At 52.4% G+C, this 21,259-nt stretch overlaps 1 protein-coding gene across 12 annotated transcripts in view; it reads right to left on the bottom strand.

Annotated features, from left to right (window-relative positions):
* The window catches only part of CHD6 (chromodomain helicase DNA binding protein 6), a 92,043-nt gene extending 80,271 nt beyond the window's left edge, over nucleotides 1-11,772 (bottom strand). For 11 of the 12 annotated variants that reach the window (XR_011156137.1, XM_069034495.1, XM_069034502.1 and 8 more), the window contains exon 1: nucleotides 11,680-11,772. The gene's annotated coding sequence lies outside the window, so the exon portion shown is untranslated. The remainder of the gene's footprint in view (nucleotides 1-11,679) is intronic. The other variant, XM_069034498.1, reaches the window with a different exon arrangement.
* Nucleotides 11,773-21,259: the final 9,487 nt, after the last annotated feature.

Genomic DNA, 21,259 nt, shown 5'->3' with positions numbered 1-21,259 from the left:
CCCAAGCTCTCAGCCATACGGTGACAGCCACGTCAGAGACCCTGGGGAGACACTTGGGCTTGTGCCATTGCCTGTGCACAGAGGATGCTCTGTTGGCACCCAACAAGCAAGAGAGTACACGCAGGCTGGATACAGCCCCCGGTAATGCAGCTTCAGTCAGCTGCACTTCATGACTCTCATGACAAGCTCACGTGGCAGAACCAGCAATAGCTCCTTTTTGGAGGGTTTTCAAATGCAGCTCCTAACCCAAGACCATAACCATAATGACCTTCAGCAGCTGAACAGAGCCAGAGGGCTGAGAGCCAAGGGCTCACGCAGAATCCAGTGAGCACAGCAGTGAGCAGGGACCAATGGCACAAGGGAAGAGAAAGCAGAGAATGGCTAAAACCCCTTCAGTTTGTTCAGTGAAGGCACATCATGAACACAAAGCTGTGCCTGGCCACTCAACATGCACACAAAGAGATGCACTCCAGCTTGCTGCTAAAGAGAGGGAAACCAGACCTGAGCATACATAGAATGTATTTCCCTCATCACCTTCATAAACAGCCCAAAATGAGGGGACACACTACTCCCAAGTGGCACCAGGAGTTGCAAGGTGGTTGACTGCAGTGGGGATGCACCCAGCGTCAGCTGTGTGCCCTTTCCTACATCATCATCTGCTACCCTGATATGCAGGAGCTACCAGGAGCGAGATGGGTTTCTCAAACCTACTGTGTCTATTGCCTTCTGATCTGCTGGCCAAGAGTCTGACTCCAAACAGTTACTCATAAGCCCCAGGCAGTGGATTTTAATCCTCAACATCAGCAAGGCAAAAACCAGAGGAAAAACAAACCAAATCTCTACAATTCAGTACCTGTGCAGTCAAGAGAGAAAGGAGACAAGCCAAGCTTGCCCAGGCTCATAGCTGGCACCCAGCAGTCTGGGCTCCCACAGGGACGGGCATTTGACCACCCTCAGTGCCAAGAGGCACGATTTCATGGGCAAGGGTGCATTAGTGTGCAAGAACATGTGCAGCACTCCTGCACATGCAGGGGTCCCCAGTGGCTCCCTACAGAGCAGTGTCCCACAAGCACAATTCACATGCCCTGTCAAGAGCATCACCAGCTCAAGCTCCTGCAACATCAGCAAAGCCCATCACACATCTCTGATGTGGCACTTTCCAGACCTCTGCTACCCATTAAACACAAGCACACTCCAGTGTGGCATCCAATCCAGGCCACCACACAGCCCAAATTAACTGCCCTGTGTGCCAAATCTTAACAAGCCATTTCTCCATCACCAGTAGCAGATTTTCCTTCCATTTTATTCACCAGCCCCAGCATGCTGACCAGCAAGCCAACAAGGAAGGACATGAATGGAGTGTCCAGGGAACAGTTACAGTGGCCATAAAGCCTTCCCACCTCTCCCATCACACTCCCAGCACCTAATTTCCTACTTTAAAATAAGAAAAATGCAATATCTGTATCTACTTGCTACAGGAGAGTGCCAAGCTGCTGAAGCCATTAAAGCCTATGGCCAAGTGTCACTCCCACAGCGTCTTGCAGAGCTCCCCCACCCCTCTGGCACCCTGCTGCAGGCCAGAGGCAGCCAGCTCACAGCCCCTCTCCTGGCCTGTGGGAGCCAGAAGCTCACTGCTCATGGCAGCGCAATGCAGTGGCATGACCAGCTTGCTGGCAACCAACAAGATGCCTGGTGGGCAACTCCTCTTAGCCTGGGATAGTCCACCCAATCTGCTCCTCCACAAGGCAGGAAGCCTTGCATGCCAAGGCAGGTGTGCTTCAGCTGCCAAGGAGGCTGTGGAAAGCCTCAGGTCAGAGTGAGAACACAACCCTAGATACGTTTTAGATGGAAATGGGCAAGGAAGCTCTGAGGACACAGTCTCAGTGCTGGAAGCAGGCTCTCTTCCCTGAAGTGCCTGGCTGTTACCCCTGGGCAGAGAGAGAATTGTGGGCTTAGCTCCTGCTGGCTTCCTGGACCAGCAGTCATGAGGAGCCAGACTTCCCAGTAGTGTAAGAAAAAAGCCTCTGATGAATTACAGGGCTCAAGGGAGCACAGGGGTTACTGTCAGCTGCTTCAGAGGTTTCTTGCATCAGGGCAAAACATCCAGCTGCTCTCCAGCTACCAGGAGGGATATAGAGGTTTCAGCAAAAACCAGGACCCTGTGCACTCCGCACATTTTCTTGCTGGCTTTTATGTCTCACACACAAGAGCTCAGAGCTTCACTTAACTGTCCAAGTCCATCCTCAAGGTCACTGTCCCTACAAAGAAGCCACCAGGCACACAATTTAACCTTTATTAGTAAGAAAGGTCTACAAAAGCCAGCTCAACCAGTAGGCCCTGACAGCTGGCCAATTCAAAGAACTTTTTATAAGGTTACTGTTTGAGAGCTATACCCCAAACTGCACCAAACTCATACTATCCCAAGGCAGATGGCCAAAAAATGAGATGGCACTCCTGAAAGCACAGATCTTCTCCTCTTGCTGTTGTTAATATCCTGCACAGCAAACTCAAGCTGCCGGAAAACAGCTTTGCCATACTGCAAACAGCTCCTCAGAGGCAATCATAACCCTTTGTGCCTCTAGTTTCTAATGGTAGAATAGAGACAAAAAAAATCAACATTGACATCAGGGCTCCTGAGAAGGTGAACAAACGCAATGCACCTCAAGACCTGGCTGTGTATGAAGGACACATCTAACACCCTGAGCAGATTTCCTGCTGGGAAGGCACGGCAACACTGGCCACAACTCCACATACTGATGGAGACCCCATCGCAGAGTCCAGTCATGCTGAAAATCATTCCTTCAGGAATTTCGGTCAGTCTGCTCCAGTTGAAGCTCCCTGCCACACACCTCCACAGTCGATCACTCTTACCCCTGCCAGTCATTCACCTGATGTCCCCACATTCCTGTTTGCTCCTGTTATCTGTTGACTAAGGTATTCCCCATTGTTCTCCTGCTATAACCACAGTAAAGAAAAAGGGTGAAAGAAAAAGTTAGTGCCCTCCTGCCAACCTCCTGCTTCATCTAATGAGTAGCCCATGGGAATGTGCCTGAGGAAACACATCCAAGGAGCTGAATGAAACATGGCCAAGTCACCAGCAGCTGGGCCACAGGAACAGAGTTAGCATTTTAAACATTTCCAGGGCCTCACAACAGGATGGACACCACTGCTTTGCCAAATGCCTCGGCCATGCACGGGTGGCAGAGTGGCAAGAGGGGTACAGTGCCTGAAGGGAGCGCAGGGCCAGCCTTGCTTTGCCTACCACGGCCACATCTCAGACCATAGCTCGTGAGCATGGGCACTGAAGGCTGATCCTGAGGTACATCTTAGTGTGTGATAAGTGAGCAGTTCTTCTTTGGGCCAGGAAGCACTGCATCCTGGTCACAGGGATCTCAAAAAACAGGTGATAAAGGAAGCTCAGCTTGGTCTGTACTCTCACACACAATGAAGGCTGGGGGGGCATAGAAGGGTCTGTGATCTCACACACAGTGAAGGCTGGGGGGGCACAGAAGGAATCTCCACAAGCAGAAGGACATTTTGCTACACTGCTCACTCTCCAAGCACAGGACAGCTCCAACACCACCTTACAGAGGCCACTTGATTGATGCTGCCCTGTTGGCGAAGGGCTCCTGCACCCATACAGGCTTTACCTGCCCTGCTAGCGCTGCAAAACCAGGCCACCCACTCCAGGGCAGGGCAGAAAGGCTGGCTGGCAGACCCCTGCCTGCAGCACGGCCAGGTACTGGGGGAGCCGAGCTGTTCCTCAACACCCAGGAAGGTAACATCCCAAATAACCACAGTCTGAGAGTTTACTGTGGGGAGGTCCCACAGCTCATGGCAACTGTTCTGCCTGTACATCCTAACAAAATCTAGCAAACCTCGCTCCAGAATAGCAACAGACAAAATCTGCTGTTCTCCAGGCCTGAGAAGTTACTTTTGAGAAAACAGTCTCCAGAGTTCCAATGCCACCTGTAATGAGACATTCTTCTCAATCATGTTTCCTTGCATTTGTCTTTTACACTATCCCAAGAAAGACTAAAGTATGGGAGGCTGAGAACAGTGCCAAAGAGAAATTCATCAACTCCTCATGTGCAAATGCTTGAGGTTCAATGATGCCAGCTCCTCAGCTATAGGCAGTGCTTTAATACACTTGGGTAGCCCTTTGAAATGGTGAGCACACAAAGGCCTGCCCAGACACACTGCAAGTAAAATGCTACCGAAAGCGCATAAGGAGAGGTAGCCCCTTCTTGCCTCGGCTCATAAAGCCCTTTAGTCAGAGACCAGCTCAGGGAACAGTTATGAGAGCATCAGCCTTGCCAGACTGGAGAGCCACAGCTGCACAGGCAGGGAATGCACAGGCAGGAGAGGTTCCTGCCAGAGGATGCCAAGCCACTGTCACTAATGCTGGCTGCAGAGTCCCATCTTTGCAGAGTCCCTTTTTCCAAACAGAACTGGAACCCCAGAGCACACCAAGCCTCTTCCAACAGCACACAGGCAGAGCTGCACATCTCTCCTGGACTCAGGCTGCATTCATTCAGGATACAGATACAGAAGATGCCCTGGACACTCCTGGCCAACCAGCACCATCATCGTGGGGTCAGCCAGCCAGCGGGCAAGCACACGGTATCAGTTGCATCAAGCTACCAAGAAACTCTTGTCCCTGTTTGCCTGGCAGGTCTGTAGACATCAGTCTCCTCTGACATCTAGCAACATGGAAGCCAGGTAAACAAGCTCTGGACAGAGTAGGAGAGCATGGTTCCCACAGACCCATGTCCTAGCCCACTCTTACTGCACGTACCTGTCAGAAGTCCAAATCAACATGATTTCCACATATCCTCTTCCCTCTGTACTTGGATAAGCCACTCATATTCTGAACCCTTCCTTCAGCAGGCATCTCTGAAGGAACAATCATGCAACAAGGACCAGAAATCCACTTCTGCTCTGTGTCTGTCTCCCTCATCCAACTAAGGGTGACAGGAAGAGCAGGAAATAGAGCTGGATCCAGGAAAGGGTTTAAGAACACTGTCCTCAGCCCTAATGCCATGCTCCACTCAGCAGAGCAGCCAATGGAGAGCCCGTCTAGAAACCAGAGAGCAGTATCTGCAGATAACCACATTTCCACACACAGTATCCCCTGTCAGATGTGGGCACAGCTGTACCTATTCAAACACAGAGGTCCTGCAAGCTGTGGAGTCACACCTCAATACACGGCCCTTGCAGAAGGCACTCTCCTTGAAATTACAACTACAAAAGCTTCAAAGAGCCTGTGCCTACAGGGACACACTCCTTCCTTTGCCTTTGGGATTTAGGACCCTGGTCCTCACACTCAAAGCACAATGTGGGACTGGCCTAACTCCAAACCAGTGACTTTAATCTCTGACAGAAACTCTCAGCCTCCATAGCAAGGAGGTGGAGCAGTCACTGTGACTGGCCCACAAATCCACAACCACAAACCTCAGCACCTTCACAGAAAGCACAAGCCTTGCTTCAGCCAGCCTCCCCGCAACATCACTGCGCAGCAAACAGCACAGTCTCTGCTGTCTGCGGTGGAGGAGAGAAACCTGCTTTTATGTATGCACCAAAGTGCATGCCGGGAAAGGCTCAGATACTCTGGTGAGGGGCACCCTGCAGGGACTGAGAAAGATCACTGAGAAACAGGGCTTTGCTTGCCCTAAAGCAACAAGCAGAGAGGCATACAAATAGGAGCAAAGGGCTGTGCATTCGTACACCCCACTGCGCTCCTTCCGAAGCTAAGCAAGCACAGGGTACAGCAAGGATGCACCAGGCACTTAAAGAAGTCATCAAAAATGGCTCTTTTCAGATCCTCAATTAACAGACATTGAACACTTAAATTTCATTTTATCTAAAGTATATTCTAAGTTCAACCAAAGCAGATGAAAGATTGAGAGTTAAAAGTACTCTGTGCACAAGACCTAGAGAACTCAAGGCAGTGGCTCACACAAAAATAGCAGCTTTCACAGCACATCTATAGCAAAGCACTAATGTTTATTCTTGTATCTAGGACTAACTTTAATTCTGCCTCGATGCACATATATAACAAGGGATTAATGTTTCTTAAAGAACCAATACTTAACCTACCTATATGTCAAAGAAGTGGAAGTCCCCCGTAAGTTTGCAGCACCCTTGTTCCTGCATGTAGCTAATTGCTAATGTTGGAATTCACCTTCCAAGGCAGCCATACAGTGCAAGGAAGTTGAAGTGCAAAATGAAACTATGTCCACAAAACATATCTATTTTCAGTGCAATAGAGAGGGAGCACAACTCCCAGCAGCGGTTGCTAACGGGGAGGGCCTGGTAGCTAAAGTCCCTCAATTAGCTAAAGTCCTGCTTCTGCCTTCAAAGAAATGCAAATGAGATACCTCCTGGGGAAAGAGGTGGGGATCTTACATCCCAGGGGGTTTTAACACTAAGGGCACTAAGTTCTTCCTCCACACCAGTCTGCTGCCAGCCACAGGGACACAGGGGCACAGCTCCCCCCAGCCTTGCCCACCAGGCTTTCGCACAGGCTTTTTGCTGGGGTCACCCACACATGCCCATGCCCTTCCCACCTATTTTCCTGGGCCAGAGCTCCCAGGCTGTACATCAGATAGTGAATGAAACAACCTTGCCCATCTACTGCCTACCTGTCCCTCCCTTGCAGTAACAGGCACATTAGCAGGACATGCAGCGAGCTCATGGGCCTAGAGTAACACCAGCCTGACCCCTGATACTGTCTCCTACTCTGATGCAAAGCAGGACTCCACAGTTCCCAAACTTTTATAGAAAGATTTAGGAAATACTCTGAAACGTGACACTGACAAGTATAATTTTTTCCTGCTTTCAGCACAGTCACCCCAAAAGGAAGCAATGAATTACCTGCACTGCAATCCAGACTTCCCATCACAACTGCGCCAAATGGCAGAGAGAACCAGACAAGTGTCAGAAAGTTTCACCAGAAGAGAGCTAAACTTAATCTCACCAGGAAAAACACAAACCAAAAATTCCCAACCACCACGGTAAAACAAACCACCCCAAAATAACCAGCATAAAGTTTGGGAAAAGGCAAGCCTGCAGAAGGCATGTTGTACCTCAGAGGACAGACATTCATAATAACATGAAGCAGCATCCCTCAAAGGGAAACCAGGGCTGGAAAATATGATGGGCACCCCACGGCCAAGCCAGTATCTCACCGTCACAGTAACACCCGCACTCTTTGAACCATACCCAACACGCCTCTGCAAGCACATTTCCAGGGCCCACACAGAAAACTAAGAGGGACTGGGACTTGGTTCCCACGCTTCTCATTTTCTTTTCTGGACTGAAAAAGAGTGTTTTGCTCCTGTTAGAGCAAGATTTATACTCACTACAGGCTGCGAATGCCTTGGAGACAACAGGCTGCGGTACGGAAGCAGCATGCACCCCTTCACCTCAAGGCATATTTCCCCCACAGAGAGAAGGTCCTCACACAAAGGATGGGTCAAAAGCTCCCCTGAATCCCACCTGGTGCTAACACAACCCAGCATCTCTCTAAGGACTGGGCCCACGGGCAGCACAGAGCAGGAGCTCTACACTCAGGCACAAACTATCCCAGCTTTTAGCTGACTTCCAAAAGAGCCAACTGCACTCAGGCATTCCCTAGAGCACAGTCATAACTTTTCCCCAGACAGCTGCCAGAGACCGGCCTCAAATATTAAAGCCCAGCTACAGTGTCCCAGGTATACCCTAATTCTGAGGCTGACTGGACACGTTCAACATAACAATGCTAAAAATTATTAGCCACATATTGGCGGATTGCTAGGCTGCATCCCAGATTTTCCCATATAAGGGAAAGTTGAAGGCATTGTCCTATCACACGGAAAACGTATTGCACCAGCCTGAGATACTAGGAACAAACTCAGATTTGTCTCATGTCACAAGCTGACACCCAGAGTACCATGTTTTTCCCCTTTTGCTGCTGGGTTGGTCAGCTTTCCCCAGCTCTATTATTCCACCAGGGACTGGTGCCGGATGATCACTGGAGCCTGGGACAGGCATTGCCCAGTGTGGCACTCACAGCATCGGTCTTGTACAGGGCCCAGCACTTCCTTAGAGGATTTTGGTCCTGCTACCACTACACATGGCAACACAGGCACTGACACTGACACCTCTGCCACAGTCAAGGGTAATTCTGTTTTCATAGGTTTTTAGGGTGCTAAGAACAGAAACCCTGCATGCTGTCACTAACACTCTGCCCGCAGCAAACATGGCTGCTCCACTGCATACAGACCCTTCACCCTGACCATCTTCTCTCCCCTTGACAGCGCTTGTTGGTCTCCAACAACCACTCTGCCTCTGCTTTCACAGACCAGGGCAGGACCAACACCAGAGGCTGACTCCATTGTCCCAAGCAGGAAATTGGGGATGAGTGAGGAGAAATGCATTCACTGCTACTTGCAGGAGCAATGAAACAAGCCCTCTAAAGTACCCCAAGGCCCAGTGAGACATCCAACCACTGAGCTTGACAATGTCTCTTTAAGACAATCTTAGAGCAGCCTCCCCGTGCATGCCTGCTTTCCAGACCCAACACAGAAGTCTGCATTCCTGCACCAAAGGCTCACTCTCAGCACAAGGCCGATCAGCTCTTCCCCCTTACTGAGAGCAAGCTCCTCCTGCGCACTGATGAGGACGATATCGGCTCTTATCTACGCAAAGCCCAGACAGGCCTGGACACCACAGCAAACCACAAAGGCCTGCTCTGGCAGCCTCTCAGAAAACAAGTCTCACAAAGTTGCCCAGCTCACAAAAACAAGTTCACGTGCTTGTACAAAGCCCTCTTGAAATAACACAAACCACTACAGTGAAACTCTTTATGTTATCCACCTGTAGAAGTTTATGTGTTTGGAGAAACTCTTGATAAAATATTAAAAATCACTCAAGGAAGATTAAATCTTAAAAATTATTGAGACTACACTTTTAGGGGGTACAGGGAAGCAGAGATTTACTTCCTGCTGAAGAAATACTGTAAACTCCTGTAAAAAGGAGTCAGGAAAACAAGACACTCCTCTGAGATCCTCCTCCACCAAGCCACTAGAAATCAACAGACCCCAAGAAGACCCACAGCACTGACCCCTGGGTCTAACACTGGAACACCTAGGGCCAGCTGCTCAAAGACAAGCAGCATGGTCCCCTAAGGCCACCATGCAGGACAATGGAGAAATGGTAAACTCAAGCCATTAAAAACGCATATACTAGCAAACTAGACAGCAGCACTCAGAACACAGTAACGAGGCCCCTGACAGCATCTTCCATGAGAGCTGTGAATTATTCACAGCAGCAGCATGGATAAACACTGCAAGAGCTGCCTTAGTGTCAGATTCACACAGGGTACCCATAGTGGCCTGCAGCAAGGGGCTGCAACTGTCTCTTCAGGGACAAGGCAGCCCATATTTCTGCTGGGAAGAATGAGACAACAGGCAGGAATAAACAGCCTTGGCTGTAGGGTGGGCTTCAAACTTCATCAAAGTGCAAATGAACCACGATCAGTCATTCTCAAAGTCCTCTCCTTGACTTCAGCTTTTGTTTGAAGAATAAAAACATGTACTTTCAGTTCTGCTGCGCAAGGCACACATGTACATTTTCATAGGATCCAGCTCTCCTAGTTATTGTGTTTTTCAGCTTGAAGCACCTGAGGGGCAACATTCAATGAGCTTCACCCCACTGCTGTCACGCTGCCTATTTGTGCGGTGAAGGCAGTGCAGCAGTATGTCCAGCACTCCTGAAGGACCTGCAAGAACAGGCAGCTGTACCAATTCAGAGACATGGGCTGAATTAGAGTTCCCAAAGACAAACAGACAACGTTACACTTTGCAGTGGAAGAGGAATCAATTTTCAGGAAAGGAACCCAGGGGCAGCCCTAAACCAAAACCAACCCAGCTCAAGGCCAAAAGCCTTGCAAGAGAAACAACTTATTTACTCCAGGAAGAATTTACTCCCAGAGCAAAATATTATGTTATTGCATCATACTTCAACAGTTTGACCAAAACTACAATTTCTCTCCAAAGGAGCACAGCAGAGCTCCTGCATGAACAAGGTAAACAAGGGGCGAGGAGAGGCAAGACAGTACCTCTTCCCATACCATCACCTGAACAGGGCCCAAAAGCAACAGGAACACTTCACGGCAGAGAAAACACTCCCTGAGAGCTCGGTGTTTCCTCCGGCAACACCCTAATCCAATTGACTCTACAGCAGTTAAAAAGATACTCTGCAAATGAAGGGATCAGGGACAAACATTTAGCAACAAAACAGCATCTCTCTGCCCCCCAGGAGCCCCTGCCAGGGAGGCCAGTGCAAGCTGGAGGCTTCTGCCCAGTCCCATCGGACACTGCACAAGCACAGTCAACCATCTCCATCTGTCTCTCCTCATTCTCCAACTCCAACAGCATTTGCTGCATTTCCTGAGCAGGACGTAAACAAGAAAAAAGACTGGGCTTTTGGTTAAAAGCATCCCAACTCCGTGAAGAAACAAAAGAAGCATTTTTCATAGCAAAATTACCAAAAAAAACCTCTACCACATCAAAGGCCAGCAGCAGACCAGGCAGAACCAACTCTGTGTGTGCTGAGGCAGCCTGCCTGGCCCCCGCGGTCCCCGACTTCGCTGCGAGTTCAGTGTAGTTGTCAGCAGGCAAATTGATAACCAGAGGGGGACCTGCTCTCAGGCGGGTACACCCTTGCAGCAGCAACCCGAGCTGACGATTTCGCTTCCTCCTCCCGTATTTTTTGCGTGCGTGTCTCTCACAGCCTTCATCCTACAAACCTCACTGATCAAGGCTAATATCCACCTCCATCGCCAGTGAACGCCACTGGCGAGCACAAGGGAGCCCCACGGCGCTGCCACAGACACACAGCGGGCGCGACGACTGCGGCGAGACGCGGCTCCGCCGTGCCTGCGATGCCTCTGTTGTGACATGGCTGCGGTGTCACAACTGATCCGCGTCTGCTCCGCGCGCAGCGGGACGGAACCGCGGTGAGAGGGACGAGCCCGCGGCCCGGCGCGGCGGGAGCGGCCCTTCCACCGCATCCCCCTCCGCGCCGCGGCTCGGCGGGGCCGGGCAGCCCGCGCCCCGGGGCCTCCAGCAAGCAAAGGGACCCGCTTCCCCCCGACCGCCAAGTTTAAAGACTTAAATATTGATATTCTTGAGCACCGCAGCCGAGATGCCAGGGGGTAACTGCGCCCCGCGGGCGGGCTCCGGCACCCCGCACCCGGGGGGGCTCGCTTCCCCCTCCCCGGCCGGGAGGAGCCTCCACGCAGCGCCGTGGGGAGCCCGCCCCGCCTCCGCCCCCGGCCCCGCACGCCCCGGGACCCGCCGCCGCTGCTGGGGGCGCCCGGCCCCGCACTGCCGGCCCGGAGCTGGCGAGGCCCGGTCGGGGGCGGACGGCAGGACCGGCGAGAGGGGCCGCGGCCCCCTCGCGCTGCGGCGGCCCGGGGGGCGGGGGAGGGCGGCGCGGAGGGACCCGGGGGCGCCGCCGCCCCTCCCCGCGGCCGGAGCCATGACAGGGCCGGCGGCCGCCCTGGCCCCCGCCCGCCCGCGCCGCGGCCCGCGCCGCCGCCGCCGCCTTCATTCATAGCACCGCCCCGGCGCGGCCCCGCTGCCGCCCCGGCCCCGCCGGGCGGGCGAACCCAAAGTTCGGGGCAGAACTTACCCAAAATGGCTCCGCAGCCGCCCCAACACAAACAGCTTTTATTTGGTGAAGTTTAGCCCAGCACCCTGCAAGGACACCCTAACCTCGCCCGGGCCCGCCCCCGCGGTGCGCCCATTGGCTGCCCAGAGCCGTGCGCCGCCGCCCATTGGCGGGCCGGCCCGTCAGCCGCGCGGCGCTCGCGCCAAGCTTGGCTGCAGCGCGCCCGCCGCTCGCTCCATTGTGCTCCTGTTTGCACCGATGAGAGGGCGGCGCTGATTGGCCGCGCCGCCGCCCCCGCGCGCCGCCGCCCCGCCCGCGCGCTCCACGTCCGCGCTCGCCGCGCGTTGCCCGGATGTGAACCGGGCCCGAGCCCCGCCCCGTGACCCGCCCGCCCCGCACCGCGACCTGCCCGCAGCGCCCCGGGACCTGCCCGCACCGCACCGCTGGGCCCTGCTGAGGGGCTGTGTCTGCCCCATCCCCGCGCCGCGCTCCCCCGCAGGCGCTGCCGCCCAGCCCCGCCCAGCCCCTCGAGGTGCGAAGGCGCCCGCGGGCGGCCCTGCGTGGAAGCGAAGCGCGAGAGCGGCCTCGGAGGCCGCAGGCCCGGGAGGAGGAAATGCCCCTAGAGGGATGCTCCAGGGAATGCCGCTGCCCAGAGGGGTGCTCCAGGAGATGGGCTGGGAGCAGGCTTAGGGCACGGGCTGGGTGACCCACCTCTGCAGGGAGAAAACTGGCGTGGAGCAACCGGCAAGGTTTGGGTCCGGCAGGGTTCGGGTCCAGCACCAGTTAAAACGGTGAGCCAAGCCTGCCGAGGTGGGTTTTCCACTGGAATTCCTCACAGCCAAACCTCCTTGGGACGCCTATTCCTGGTCACACGGTGTTGAGGGCTTTGCGCCACAGTCCCTCCTCCACCTCAGCACCCCGCAGCTGGACCAACAGTACCTTCGCTTTGGTGGCCCACAGTGCCATGCTTGCTGTTCTGCCTGGGAGGGTGGGAATGCTGGGGAAGAGGAGCAGAGCTGGCAATGTGCAGTCACTCCATCCTCCCTGCTGATGCAGAGATGCTCTGGCACCAAAAGAAACACTGCTGGAGATAATTAGCACTGCTGCGACTCAGATTGATGAACTGAGTACAGGGCAGTCCTCCTGCAGCCATACTGCCTGCCAGGCCCCTTGGGAAGCTGGCACAGCCCTGTGCTGAAGTCCTGGCCTGTTCAGCACCAGCTGGCGCTGATGTCCTGTGCTGTCTGGCTGGCATGTTCCCTTTATGCCTCCTGGCTTTCCCCAGATGCTCTCCTCAGAGCTATATAGCTCTTCCACTGGTCATGGAGGTCTGCTGGGCAGCACCACTGGGCAGTGCTGGTGTCCTCTGCACGCACCTGTCACTGCACACTTGTAGATTAAACACAGCCAAGGGACACGGATCCGTCACAGAGCTACACCCACCCCATTCCACGGCTCCTCCAAGTCCCCCACACAGACCAGTATACTGTGCTCTTCCCAGTGAAGCAAGTCTTCCTTCTCCACAGCATTCTCCTTTATCCTTTCTTGCTTGCTCCAACCCACATCTCCACCCTCCATCCTTTCTCCTCCCTCAGTCTGGCTCCTTGCCTATGGATGGCACTGGTGGACACTGCTGAGATCTCATGTGTATGTTTTGTCTCTCCTGTCCCCAGGTTCAGATTCTTTCTGCTTACAGAAGACTAGCACATGTGCAATATTCCTCTCCAGTGCCTTCCCCATTCTGTAGTCCTGCCTGCTCCTTCTCTAGCCACCAGCCTTGCCTGTACCTGATGTGTTCATCCTGCACCAGGCAACCTTTGGCAAACCAGCATCGTCCTGTGCTGTATCTTTGCTCTGTCTCTAGAGCAACACAGCCTCAGAGTGAAGAATGCCTGTTAACATGGAATTAATTGGTATTTTATAACCAGGAAACCAAAGCACCTTATTTGCAGATCAACCACTTTTTGCTCAGTTGGTCTCTAAAGGAGTGGCTCGTTGCTGTACATGTAAAATGGGCTGCCCAGGGGTTAGGGACAGATAAAGCAAAGCACAAATTCCATTGCCAGATTCACCTGGCAAGTATAATTTGGAAAGACATTATAACACCTTTGTTACAGAATTGCAGAAGTTTTGATGGAAAAGGACCACAGGAGATTATGTAAGGGGTTTCCAGAGGTCCCTTCCAAGCACCACGCTGATGATCAGCACAGGATGAGATCAGCCGTGGCTCTGCCTACCTGAGCCATAGCACCTTCCATGGCCAGATGTTCCCCCACCCATCTGGTGACCTCTATCAAGGCTGCACCATCCCAACATTCCAGCTTAACCTTTCAGGACTTTGTAGTTACTGCTCCTTAATGTATCACCAGGCACTGCCAAGAAGGTTTTGAGTCCATTATCTTTGAAACTGCTTTATCAGTACTTGCAGACTGCTGTTGGGTCAGGCCCTGCTACCTCTTCACCAGGAGGAAGCAGCCCAGCTCCTCCACCTGTATTCAGGGGCCGTGTCCCCACCTTGGTTGTCCATCACTGATGTCTCTCTTGGCTTCTCAATTTTGTGGGTTCCAATACTGGACAAAAAAAAGAATGTATGATTTTATAACAGAAACTCATCTGCCAGTTCAGTCTTAATCCAGGCCACGTCTGTTTATTATTTACAGAGTGGGATTGCTGTGTTTTGGATGAGGTGATTTAGAGAACTGTTCCAGAGTCAGTAATTCATTGTGCTTGCAACCCCCACACAGGACTGAGGAGCGTGCCCAAACTGTGACCTTTCCCACCTGGTCCCCTCACAAGGCCAGCATGAGCTTTGTTTTTGAGTGACCTCAGCATCCTTTGATGCCAGTACTAGAACCTCCCTCAGCCTCTCTGGAAAACAGGGTTAAATCCTGAGTTTGACTGTTTCCAAATCCCCCTGGGCTCAGGCTGTAACCCCTGTGAGTGCAGCTGAGCAGAGCTGGGGTCAGGCATCACCTGGAACACAGTGTTGCTGCCAGCACCCATCACTGTAGACAGTCTTTGGGATAATTCCCTTCTGATCTAAGAAGTAATAATAATAACAGTAGTAGCAGTAATAATAATCTGACATTTTAGCATTGACAAATAGGGATTGTGGCAGTCTTCCCTGGGAAAACTCCTCTGGGCTCAGGATACTCCCATACTTCACTGCCCAGAAGGAACCTGCCTCCCAGGGAGCTCGGCCAGCCTGGCACCAGCATGCATCCTTACCTGCAATGCACTGTGTGGACGCTACTGCCCACCACATGCACAAACATCCACTGTGGCCCTGATTTACAGGTGTCCCCCACCCTGAAAGAGAAACTCATTACTGTTATGTACTTCCCTTGAAACCAATGTTACGTGGAATCAGGAAAAGCAAAATGCAAACAAAGGTGGTTACTCACAGCATCAGCCGTCCCCAGGGGGGTGGTTGTGACCTGTATCGCGTTCCCTGTGTGCAGTGACTCTGCTCTGGCAGCTCCTGTGTGCAGCTCTGTGAGGAGCAGCAAGAGGCCGAGCTGCCACCAGGGACAGAGGACCTCCAACGTCACATGCCACTCACAAAAGTTGCTGATTTTTTCAAGAGCAGATTTTGCAGCAGAAGGAGTGCTGGGCTGAGAGGCACCGCAGCTCTGTGCCGTGCCTGTAGACAGTGCCAAAGGCGCTGCATGTCCTGGCCAGGAGCCCCAGAGATTTCCAATCCCTGCTTAAGATGCAGCGGCAGTACGGATTGCCCGGGCAAACCTTGGGGCTGCAGCACTTTGGCCAGGCCAGGTGCACGTGCCCAGCTGGCACACACGGGTCTGGGCAACCCTCGGGCATCCACAGGCACAGTGCTAGGTATGCTGCCACCACAGGGACAGGTCCTGGCGGCTGCAGGGACAGCTTTGGCAGCAGAAAGGACAGAGTCCCTCGAGGCTGAAGAAATGCCAAGTGTTCCCAGGCTGATCTCATTCCATTACAGAGAGGGATGCTCCAGAGATGCCTTCAGGGCAGGCTGGGCTTCTGCAGGGGCAGGCAGAATGACTGGCATCCCCTCTGGGTGATCTCCCACCCCATGACACAAGACAAGGGTGATAAAGGTTTCTCTGTGATGGCAGCCCTCACCTGGGATCAGGGCAGGTTTTGGAAGCTGGCTGAAGAGACCATTAAAGAAGCAGCTAACTGCTGTTAGCCATAGGCATCTTGTAGAGGGATGCAGGGCTTTTTCCGACTCAGTAAATTAGTTTCAGCTGCTGCTGCTGTAGCAACCTCTGGCTTGTTGTGGCCTTCTGAATGTTTGCACATTTCAGAGCATCCTTCACTTGCCCAGTTCTGGGGAGGCTGGTGTGTCTCCGATAGTTACCTGGGGTCTCCTTACAAGCTGGAGGCTTTGTTGGGGCTCTGGAGCTTTTACACGAAGAATAGTCTTGCCAGTCTGTCCCGTTTGTCCCAGCATAGGGATTCCTCAGCTCCTTTCTGCTGGGCATCTTCCCATGCCAATGAATGGCCACACAGCACCAGGTCCAGCTAGAGGGGAAGCTTGTCTCTCATTGCTACCAAGGTGCTCTGTCTGACCTCCATCCTGGCTTTCCAGATGAAAGTCAGAACTGAGGACAGAGCTTCAGTTCTCCCATCCCTCTTTGATGATCCATTTGTAAAGCGAGGCAGAAGGGTACATTTGTCCAGAAGCTGTCCAGAAGCTATCCTGCAGACTTGACTGTAGACACACAAGATAGTTTCTGAATGGACCGTAAATGAGATATGTTAAGATGTACGCCAGCAGACAGTGCTGGTTTTACTGCATGCTTCTTCTCTATATGCAGATTTCAATACAGATTGCTTATGCTGATAAAAACCTGGGCAAAACCACTGGAGTTACTGTGCTGGAGTCATCAGCATGAACAGACTATGTCTTGGCCATAGCACAGGGTCATGGTCAGCCTGGGTATGCTGCACCTGGCAGTTAGGTCAGCTCAAGCATCCTCAAGCGTACTCTTCCCCATACACGGCACAGGCACAATCAGAAAGTGCCAATCTTTCACTTCAGACTGGAGTTTGTGTGTGACAGGGGTGTTGGGTAACTCATCTGCTACCTCCATGGTGCAGATGCTGACAGAGGCTCAGTGTGGGCCAGGGGGTTTGTGCACGTACCCACTACAGGAGTCCTGTGTCTGGGAACCAGACATAGTGCAGGACCATCTGAGGGGCTGGAGTCACACATGGTCTCTGGCCTGGGGTTCAAAGGGGGGATGAGATCACATAAAATCATGTCCTTTAGAGCAAAACCTAATGTATCTGGCTCTCTGCTAGAACAAACCCCCTTAAGCTGATTCAGGACTGTCACAAAAGTAATTTGATTTGGGAAAGATTTGCTCTGCTTGAAGTGAAGTTCAATTCGTTTGGGAAATGCTTTGGCTAAACCCATCCCTGTCTGCATCAACCATCTCACACCCTTGAAGGGGATATTTTCTAAAGCTGGGTGTCCATGGGCCCATGGCCCAGTGCCAGACACAGGGAGAACTACCTGGGACCCAGCACCCAGCAAGGCTTGGCCACAGCTCTGCAGATAGGCTGCACAGAGATTTACCAGCCCTTGCTGCTCATGCTGTTGCATCCCAAGAGCAGATGCATCCCTGCTGCTTGTGCTGGTGGCCTTCCTGGCTGTTGTCATGGGTCCCCTTCAGCAGTGGAGAAGTCAGGGCCATTCCAGAGACTGAAGCCAGGAAACTGGAGATGGAGGCTGTAATCACACCAGCAGCAAAAGCATCAGTTACATTTGCAAAGGGCTTTTGGGAGGATTTGCTTGGGAGCACTCGATGGTGGGCAGTGATCCCCAGGCTGCCTGGTCAAGGGGGGCATGCAGGTCCAGCCACCAGGTCCTGCTGGGTGCCACACTGCAAATCAGGTAAGAAGCAGAGCTCAACAGCTAAATGCCTGTGGTGAGGCAAACTAGACAATGGAGCTGCCCTTGCAGCCCTTTTCTACCATCTTCAGCCATGGTTCCAGCCAGATCCAACACAGCAGGAAGGAGAGGGAGTTCCTCTCATGCTGCAGCACACCTCCTTCCCTTCCCTGCTGTTGGAGCACACCTATGCCCCTGTGAAACACAGAGCCTGCAGGCAGCTGGAGGGGAGGGATCAGATTTTAAAGCCCCTGTGAAGCCTGTGAGCAGCCATGAGTAATTAACCATGTAATCAAGGCAGAATTCGACATCTTCCAGACTGGTGTGCAGAGTGAATTAGGGCAGAGTGGGGTGCAGTGTGAGATCTGAAGAGCACTTGAAACCCAGGTGAGATGCTTGGACACATCTGGGGCACCACAGGACTCTCCAGCTCCAGGGGTCACCATGGCCTGATCCTTGTGAAAACTTCCATGTGTCAGGTGCCCTTCAGTGGAGCCAACAGCGAGGAGCTGGGAGGCTCCTCCATGAGCAGCTGAAGGGGTGGCCCAAACTGCACATAGGATTGGAAGTGCTCCAACCCACATGCCTCTTGGCCCTGGTTTTGCTTGTTGCTTGTGGGATTATCCTGCCTGTGTTCCCTCTGCCCAGCTGTGTCAGGAGCAGTCAACCTCCAGGCTAAGCAGGAGACCCCAGTGTTCCCTTGGCCTTGGTCTAGGGAGTTGGCAACGTAGGCTGCAGTGGAAATTCCTCATTCAAGGACAGAGGTTTCTGTGGATGTGGTTATTTGAGGAAATTCCCTTGTCCTCTAGAGCTTCTATCAGATAAATTACCTGGTCACTGTTGTAAATTTTCCTATGGGATTATTTGGGATTATTAAATGGGCCTTGCTGCTGCAGATAATTGATATCAGGGAAGGTGGGGTGCTGTGCACAGGGCTGTCGCTCACCCTGTCCCTGCATGAGCTCTGTGCTTTGTCAGTGCTGTAAACCTGGAGTCTGTCCAACACTGCATCCTGCTCATGGCATGGGTGTAAGATTGTGATGGATCACACAGGGAGGATTTGGGAGCCTCCTTCCCCACAGGACTCCACATGCCCCATGGGAGGCTGTCCCACAAGGCACGGTATCACAGCCCACCTTATCCTGCAGGCAAGTATGGAGCAAAAATTACACATAAAACTTTAAATCTATGAAGAATTTATACCTAAATCTTCTTTTAGTGATGCTTTTCTGCAGCTGCAGTCCTGGACTGAGGAAGAGGACTGAGCAGGCAGCTGTGGTGTTCTGCATCCTCCTGCCCTGTGCTGTATGAGCCCTGTGGACCCCATGTGGTGCTGCCAAGGTCAGCTGTGGTGGCAGAAGCTGTCACCTTCATCTGGTCAGACTTGATCCCAGGAGCACTGTGTACAGCAGTTTTACCTGGGGGGAGAAAGATCCACCACCAGCGGTTTCCCAGTGACATCCCCTGGACTTAACTTTTTGTTCAAGTTTCGTGGCTCTTATTACTCTGGAGCTGCCAGCTCAGAGCTGCTTCTGAGCACTCCTCCAATTAGTGAGAGTGAAGGGTGCTTAACATGCTGCTTATCATTAGGCAGGTCCCTGAGCATCCATCACCCGTCTCTGTGTGAGCTCTGCTCATCCAGTGCATGCAACTAAAGCAGAGCCATCGACCATCACTGCCCCGGACTGAGACAACAGAAATTATTTCACAAATTCAAATTACACAGCCCTTGTCTCTATACACACAGTTTCTCACCTGGCACATTTTCCTCTCCCTGTCCCCAGCTGATTTTGTTTCCAGACAGGTTTCCTCGCCAAGCTCCACTTTCCCCAGGCTCCCATTGAGCACTCATTATGGGGGTCTCCTGCCCACATGAGCTTCATCTGCTTTCTTTTACCCCAACATTTTATTCCTATGACTTCTCCATCTGTCTGTTCCTGAGGGAAGCTGGTTTGATATCCCCAGCAGCAACATCTCTGTGGGATTGTGACAACAGTGCTCCCATGGCCCATACAGACCCGTTTATCCCTTTAAGTCTCTTGTCTAGTTCTACCTTTGCTTCTTCACAGGCCATAAGGACAGCCAGGCCCCAGCTAAAAGGGTTTTCCATATGTTTTTGCCCAGAAATGGTTAAATCCTGAAAACAAGGGAACCTTTGGGACCAGCTAATGCTAATACCATGTAATACCATGCTGTTTTGGACCCGTCTCTCTCAGAAACCTCAGCAATGGAGACTCCAGCCCCTCCTTCTTATGACTGGGAAGATTATTCCCACTGCCTACCTTGATTTTCCCTGTCATAATCTAAGCCTGATTCTATTTGTGTTATCTGGCACGGGCAGATTCCTTGTTGCAGGAATCATTTACATTCCAGCAGACTGCTGCTGCAGCCCCCTTCACTCCCTCCTACCAATTAAACAGTCCCACTTTTGCTATGTTTTCTTGCAGTCATGCTTTCCATGTCTCTGACATCCTTATCTGGATCCTCTCCAACCAGCCCAAAGGGCAATGTCCACACATAGCTGCCTTCTCTAGCTACTGCTCCCAGCTGCTGTGGAGAAGGGCAGAGCTGCCTCCAGCAGCTCCACAGCCCTCTCACACATCCCAGCATTGTTTGCCCTTTTTTTTGCTGTTAGCCCCCTGCTCTGAAGTTATTAATTAGCATGTCAGTCCCTCCCCCCAGAATTGCTTCTTGCAAGTGAGTAATTTCTTTGTTTATACAGTTCCTTGTTTATACAATGTGCTGGATGTGCTGGGATGCTGCTGGTATGGGGCTGTGCTCCACGATGTCCTGCTCCCCAAGCCTGTTTATCTAATTTCTCAGTGAGGTGTTGTGTAGGGAGAGTTTGGGGTTAGGAATCTGCCTTCCAACATAACCCCCACACTTCCTATCTTCCTACTTCCTACTGTGCCTGCAGTTGTGTATCTCATGATCTCACCTGCTGACAGCCACAGCCTGGATGCTGAGCTGGGACCAGCACTCATTTCACACCAGGGTTAGGCTGGATATGATTTTCAGCTTGCTGCTGAGATGTGTTTATGGACCTGTGTCCAAGTCCTTTGAACATCAAGTGTACACACTGTGTTTCCTGGTCTTCTGTCAGAGGAGAGAACGAGAACAGGCTTGCCACAATTTGCCCTGAGAAGCCAGAGCTGGCAACTGCTCCCCACTGTGCCGCCCTGCAGGTTTGTGGGCTGCTTTGCTGCTTATCCTTGAGTTTTCCAGAAGTCCAAAGTAGCACTAAGAACTCAGGTTTCTCCTTTTTTTAAAAAAGCCACACAGTGTTGCCTGTCTGCTGTCCCAGCTCCCCGATTTTGCCCTTCTGCCCCTGGCTTTCCTGCTGCCTGCTCTGCCTGTATCCACATAGGGCCAGACCATCCAGACCTGCCCTGCCTGCGCTGCTCTGTCTCTCCAGGCTCCCCAGTCCTGTTCCTGCCAGGGTTGTTGTCTCTCACTGGTGCTAACTGCACACCCTGGCTGGTTCAGGCTGAGGCACTGAGGCAGGGAATGTTCTTGGCACCACAGCATCCATCATTCCCCTTTCCACCCCAGAGTTATCAGCCCTGGCTTTGCCTCTCCCCTTCCTCTCCATGTGCTCTCACTGCTTTGCCTGCTGAATTCTTTTTCTGTTCCTTTTGGCCCTCTTGATTTTGCATTCTGAGTGGATGCATTTACACTCAAACCTGTCTGCCTGCTTCCTGGTTGCTCTGGCAGTTT

Source organism: Aphelocoma coerulescens, chromosome 20 (assembly GCF_041296385.1).
Source record: "Aphelocoma coerulescens isolate FSJ_1873_10779 chromosome 20, UR_Acoe_1.0, whole genome shotgun sequence".
Lineage (NCBI taxonomy): Eukaryota > Metazoa > Chordata > Aves > Passeriformes > Corvidae > Aphelocoma > Aphelocoma coerulescens.
The sequence above is the reverse complement of the archived record's forward strand: the minus strand, read 5'-3'. Positions and strand labels throughout refer to the sequence as shown.